Consider the following 6,830-nt stretch of genomic DNA (forward strand, 5'->3'; position numbering starts at 1 on the left):
TCTGTTTGGTTTCGTCAAAGATATAAGTGCTGCCAGCATATGTTAAACATTTCGATGTTCTCTAAGTTACATAACGTTTTATTAAAAATAAAAAAGAACCTCAGATTTCCTTTTTTTTTTTTTTTCCAATGTTATACCGACAAATACATGAACCTTAGACATTTAAATCACAAGGATTAATTCTTAACATACAAGCACTGAAACATTCATTATAATTACGTAACAAGAAGAGTAGCAGAGTGGCGCAGTGGAAGCGTGCTGGGCCCATAACCCAGAGGTCCGTGGATCGAAACCACGCTCTGCTAATTATAATTTTATATTTTAATAAGTCTTGCTCGATGAACTATTAACCATCGTAACTGGGTTATGGGACTTATTGTATATGGACAACAGAAGTGTTTAACAAATTCAAAGAAATTACGTATAGTTTGTTTCTCTGCCACACACATGGCAAATTATTAATATTTTTCTAAGTACAGTGATTACTTACTACTCTTCCGGCAGCATAAAACCAGCTATATAGTGCAGATGGAACCATCTTTATTGCTAACTACACGTTATTAGGACAGAGAGGGGGGATGGGAAGTAAAGAGACCCCTCCCTTCTTCCTTCCCCCACCACATTACCACCTTCCCACCCCATCCCACCCAACCCCGCTCGTCAGCCAACCCGCAGCGTAAGAAAGGGGGTAATGGGGGGACGGTATGGTGGGGGAGGTACGGGGGTCGAGGCACGAGGAGCAAGGGCGGCACAAGAGCGGAGATAGGCGACATTAGCCGCGCACAACCAACAGCGCGCCATAAAATACAGAACTCAGGACGACTCGTATATAAGGGGAGACGGAATTATTTTGGTTGCTACTATGGCGAATTAGTATTGATGTGGAAGGTTATTCACGAAGTAGTTTAAATGTATATATTCCAATTTATTTTTATGTTAAAGGAAATAATATTACTTAAACGTAATACAAGAAGTACTGAAAAGAAGCATATGAGATTGAATGATTTTAGTATCTTAAAGGCAGCGCGTACTTTTGTTTCACATTAACATTATACTTCTGTAATGAATATACGCATTATGTTAAAGACAGTGAAGATTAGGATTGTCATCCTAACTAGAGAATTTGTCGAACCATGACTACAAATTGAGTTAGCCTTCAAAAACAAAAGAAAATGTATGATTTTTGGGTAACTAAAGTGTTTGATCTTGTCCGTTGCTGTTGGTCGTCGTGGCTCTCATATTTTTATACCAGGAACTTGAAGGGTAGTTGCCCTGATGTAAACTTAATTAGCCCATACAAACAGGGTGATCATTGGAGGTAGGGGAGAGGAAGCAGAATAACTGGTAAAACAAGTACTGCATTAAATAGTCTCCATTAGTTATTTCACCACACTAAAGGAGAGGGAGAAGTAAGCACTGGCGAATCCAGACTGTGGGAAGATACAGGAGCCTTCCTTTAAATAAATGTTTGTTGCGACCCTGTCAATAGGTATCAAGCTTGGACTTCATTAGACTTATAATACACATGGACAGTGTTCATTAAAGTTAGTAGGCCAGTGACGGGCTTTTCATCCGAGTTGAAGACTTATAAAGGTAAATTCATTTAGCTTGATAACCTGGTAATGCCAGAGAATATGAAATCGCACTGTAGCATGGTAACGTTAGTAATGTTACAGGATTTGCGGTGTTTCATAAATATCGATATTTTTTTTTTCACTTGGTTTGAAAACGACAGGAATTTCATAAATAAATAAATAAAGCACATTAAACAAAATCCGATTTAAATTTTTGTCAAAATTATTGGTGTATAGAAATTATTAACAGACCTCTGTTCACTCGATCTTCCTCCCTATCTCTGTTTGCTCCCTCTCTCTTCCTTTCTACAGTACATCTGTCTCTCTCTAGCTTTTTTTTCCTACCTCTGTCCCTCCCTCTTCCTTCTTCAGGGCCGAGGAGAGGGGAGGGCGGGGGGCGGGAGGGCAGCTGGGGACAATCCTAGGGGCCCGGGCCCGAGGGGGCGCCCGAGCCTTCCAAGATGGTGTTAAGAGAGAGGAAAATATAACACCGCGTAGTTCACTGTATAATGACACAATGGACCTCTAAAGAAAATAATTATATAAAAGGATGTAGAAATAACTATGTCTAAATACGTTAAAACAAGACTACGTAAAACATTAATTTTGCAGTACAGAGTAGTGTATTACAAGTCATACTGAAAGGGCACGGGGATATTAAGAACCTCCTAACCCGTCTGCCTTTGTTTTAACCTTTTATAGACGTATCAGTCAGAAATGTACTGCATGAATATACGTGACAAAAGATAGTAAACCTTAATGTATTCATTTGTTTCCTTCCATAGTCATTCTTATTTTTCTTTACATAATATCCTTTAATTTCCTTGTAGTTATTATCATTGTTTCATAGAGAGGGTGGGGAAGGTACTATGGCGAACCAGGATTCTTTGGGCAGTATATCAGGGTGCCGTGACACACTGGTTAGGGGGCAGTCTAGCCGTGAGTTAGACTTCGAGTATATTCAGCACAGTTTTCAGAAGGAGGGGGCCCGTTGTCGACAGTCTTACCCCTGGCCTGGTGATGGCTGTAGGCGGCCCTGTCCTTCTCAGGTTTTAAACGTCCCTCTCCCTTCCTTCCAACCTCTGTCCCTCCCTCTCCCTTCCTTCCAACCTCTGTCCCTCCCTCTCTCCTCCTTCCAACCTCTGTCCCTCCCTCTCCTTTCCTTCCAACCTCTGTCCCTCCCCTTCCCTTCCTTCCAACCTCTGTCCCTCCCTTTCCCTTCCTTCCAGCTTCTGTCCCCCTTCTCTCTCCCCTCCTGCCTCTGTCTTCCCTCTCTCCCGTCCTAGTCCTCCCTCTTTCCCATTCTGCCTATGCCCCCTCTCTCTCCCTTTCTACCTTAGCGCCCCTCTGTCCCTTCCTCCCTCTGTCCCCCCCCTCTCTTCCTTCCAACCTGTCCCCCCTCTCTCCCTTCTTTCCCACCTCTGTCCTCCCTCTCTCCCCTCCCACCTCTGTCCCCCTCTTTCTCCCTTCTTTCCTACCTCTGCCCCCCCTCTCTCCCTTTTTTTTCCTACCTCTGACCCCCCCCTTCTCTCCCTTCCATCCCACCTCTTTCCCTTCTTTCCTACCTCTGTCCCTTCCCTCATTTTCTGTTTTACTTCTCTTACTCCCTATTTTCCTTCTCTCCTATCTCTGTCCCGTCTCTCTTCCTTCCTACCTTTGTCCTCCATTCTTTCTTACCTCTGTCTAATGTCTCCTCCTTCCTTGTTTTCTATGTCTTCCCTCCTTCTTCCTCTCTCTCTCTCTCTCTCTCTCTCTGTTTCATCCTATTTCCTCTCCCATCCTTCATCCTCTCTGTCTGTCTGTCTGTCTGTCTGTCTCTCTCTCTCTCTCTCTCTCTCTCTCTCTCTCTCTCTCTCTCTCTCTCCTCGTTAGTGCAGCTATGGCGCATGATTCGTTCTGGCTCTTTTTCCCTTACTTTTTGTGATCATTCGTCTCTCTCTCTCTCTCTCTCTTTCTCTCTCTCTCTTTCTTAGTCGTTCGTTGGCTAAATATAATAGTCTGGCAGTAGTAAGTATCGTTAGTCTCTCTCTCTCTCTCTCTCAGTCGTTCGTTGGCTAAATATAATAGTCTGGCAGTAGTAAGTATCGTTAGGGGGATAACACTGAAGAGTTTGCAGCCAACTGTATCTGTATCAGTATACATTAAATCCAAGGCTTTTCCTCGAAGGGAGAGTGACAGCCAAAATTAACCCTTCTTCATGCTGGTTAAGTACGAATGGGGAAGAGACGTGTGTAGGAAGAGTGTTGTAGTGGTTGTGCTTATAGGTGTCAGTCTCTGAGATTCGTGTTGGCTGTGTTTTGGTGTCTGTCTGTGTGAGAATCGTAATGCTATATTGGCTATTTTCGTCTCAGTGTCTGTGAGATTTGGAGTGCTGTATCGGCTGTCTTTATGTGTGTCAAACTCTATACGGTAGAACTAACAGAACCCGAGGAAAATTAAATACGGGGAATCATCCTGGCTGTTGGAGTTGCTGTCAAATCCACCGAGTCAGATGGCGTCTTTTATATTCTAGTCCTGCCGCCACCACACGATCGCATTCTGCCACGGGAGATTTTCGAACTGCAGGGGTTCAATACAGCACGTGACCCCTTCAGTGCATGCCTTTTCTTAACTGAAGAAAATCATCTGTTGGACGTGAGAATAAACTATATTACGAAGGGCTTGTGTTGAACGGGGTTTTCCATTCAGACATAGATATCCTGTCGAAACTGCATGAAATCGCATGAAGGTAGTAAAAATGTAATGCAAGTGAGGGAGAAGGAACGAGGGAATGGGAAGAAGAGAGAGGAAAGGAGGAATGAGGGAGAGGAAAGAATGAGGGGTTGGTACGGGTGAATGGAGAGGAAGGAGAGTGGGAGAGATTAATTAAAAGGCATCTGAAGTGGTTGATGGGGGGAGAAAGGAGGGAGGGAAGAGAAAGACGGAGGGAGGAAGGAATAGGAGATACATGCCGAGAGGAGAATGAGGGGGAGTACGGATGGAGGGATGGGGAGGAAATCAGGTTAAGTTAGGGAGGAGAAGAAGAAAGGACGGAAGGAAAAGAGTGAAAGGAGAGAGAGGTAGGGGATAAGGGGAGAGAGGAAATGATATATGGTTGGTAAGGAAGAGAGAGAGAGAGAGAGAGAGAGAGAGAGAGAGAGAGAGAGAGAGAGAGAGAGAGAGAGAGAGAGAGAGAGAAGGGAAAGAAGCGAGAGAAAAGCACGAGGAAGGAAGAGGAAGGGAGGAAGAAAGGGATGGAGTGGGAGAATACTGGAGAGGTAAGGAAGGATGGAAGGAAAGAAGTGGCGATGAGTTACGGAAAAGTGGAGGAAGAGGAGGGAAGGAGCAAGGTAAGAGGAAAGGGAGAGGCATACGGATGGCGAAGAGGGAAGGAAGGAGGAAAGGAAAAAAGTGAGAAAGTGGAGGAGAGTTAGGATGGAGAGGAAAAGTGGTGGTGAGCTAAACAGAGACCGAGGGAGAGGAAGAAGGGAGGGGAGGAAGGATGAAGGAAGGGAAAGTAGCGATGAGCTGTGGAGGGAAGGAGAGAGCGAGCGAGAGGAAAGGAGGTGGGAGGGAAAAGAAGGAAGGAGAAGAAAGGAGAAGGGAGAGGAAAGAAGGAAGGAAAAGAAAAATGGAGGGAAAAGGGAGGGAGAGGAAGGAATGAGGGAACGAAAAGGAGGGAGAGGAAAAAGGGGTGGAGAGGATAGAAATGAGAAGAGGAAACAAGAAGGGAGAAGGATGTATGTACGATGGGATGGAAGGTGAGAGAGAGAGAGGAAAAACAGGTGAAGAGGGTTGGATGGAAGGAGGGTGAAAAGGGAGAGGGATAGGAAAGATAGATGTTGGAGAAAATATGAAGATAATAGGGAAGGATGGAGAGGGGGGAACAGAGGGAGGGAGGGAAAGGCTGACGGAGAGAGAAGGGGGAAAGTGGATGGGAGCGTGGGAGGAATGGAGGATTGGAAAGGGAGGAATGGAGGGTGCAGGGAGTGAGAGGTAGATAGGGAGGTAAGGAAAGAGGGAAGGAGGAAGGGAGGGATGGAGAGGAATGAAGGAAAGAGTGAAAGATGGATGGAAAGGGAGGGAGGAGAGGAAAGAGAGATAAAGATAGAGGGAAAGCGGAGATGAGTTACTGAGGGAGGCGAGGGTGAGGTGGGGGGGGGATGGAGGGAGGGAGATAAAGATGGATGGAGAGGGAGGGATGGAGGGAGGGAGTGTGACGGAGGTAGTGTCACGCTTAGCCCATTCATCAACTCTCCACGATGCACGTACATACATACATACATACTTACATATACACATACATACAGACACGCGTACACAAATATATATATATATATATATATATATATATATATATATATATATATATATATATATATATATATATATAGTGTTTATAGCTGCATTAGTATACATTGATGAATACTGTTAACTTTGCTATGGGTGCGCATGGTATTTTATACAGGCAAACACCAAAGGACTGTAGGAGGGAGGGAAGAGAGGATGGAGTGAACGATGGAAGGAAATGTTGCCAAGAAAGGAAGGGTGAAGAAAGGAAGGACGGAAGGAAGGATGGAATGAGTTATGGAAAGAAGGAAGGAAGGAAGGAAGGAAAGAAGGAAGGAAAGAAGATTGAGGGAAGCAAAGCAGGAATGATGGGAATTGTAAGAGGAAGGAAGGAAGGAAGGAAGGCAGGCTTGAAGTAGAAGTAGTGGCAGCCAACATCATGTACTAATTAGTAAGAAACCACATCACACACACCGCCTGAGCGATACCAAGCGACTACACCACATCATTCGCTCACCTTCACACCCCACGGCCTCACTTTCACACTCACACTCTACACCCTAATCCACGTCTTGCATGCACCTTCACCTTTATTCTCACACCTTTATACCTTCCACCCTTATACCGTACACCCTCATCCTCACCCTACACCTTCACGTAATCTCACACCCTCAGACCTTACCTCTCCTCACCATCACACCCTGCCCTTCATCCTCACATTCACACCCCACACCTACATCCTCTCCGAAAGCTTCACCCTTATCATCACATCTTTATACTTCACACCTCATCCTGCGCCTTCACTCGTATTCTCACAGCCTTATTCTTCCACCCTCGTCCCCACCCTACACCTTCACTCTTATACTCACACTCTCATACTTCCACCCTTATCGTCACCCTTACACCCTGCACCCTCAGTCTTCGGCTCTACACCAGGTAAGGCCAACCAGCGGCCAGTGTATTCAGTGTGGTCTACATTCAGTTTCC

General features: G+C 45.1%; 1 non-coding gene across 1 annotated transcript; it reads left to right on the plus strand.

Annotated features, from left to right (window-relative positions):
- The first annotated feature begins 233 nt into the window (after positions 1-233).
- On the plus strand, positions 234-305 carry TRNAM-CAU (transfer RNA methionine (anticodon CAU)). Its single transcript has one exon. It is a non-coding gene; the product is annotated as a tRNA-Met (tRNA).
- Positions 306-6,830: the final 6,525 nt, after the last annotated feature.

The sequence above is a fragment of the Coenobita brevimanus genome, chromosome 50, assembly GCF_032717465.1.
Source record: "Coenobita brevimanus isolate Jiangsu-jjx chromosome 50, ASM3271746v2, whole genome shotgun sequence".
Taxonomy (NCBI): Eukaryota; Metazoa; Arthropoda; class Malacostraca; order Decapoda; family Coenobitidae; genus Coenobita; species Coenobita brevimanus.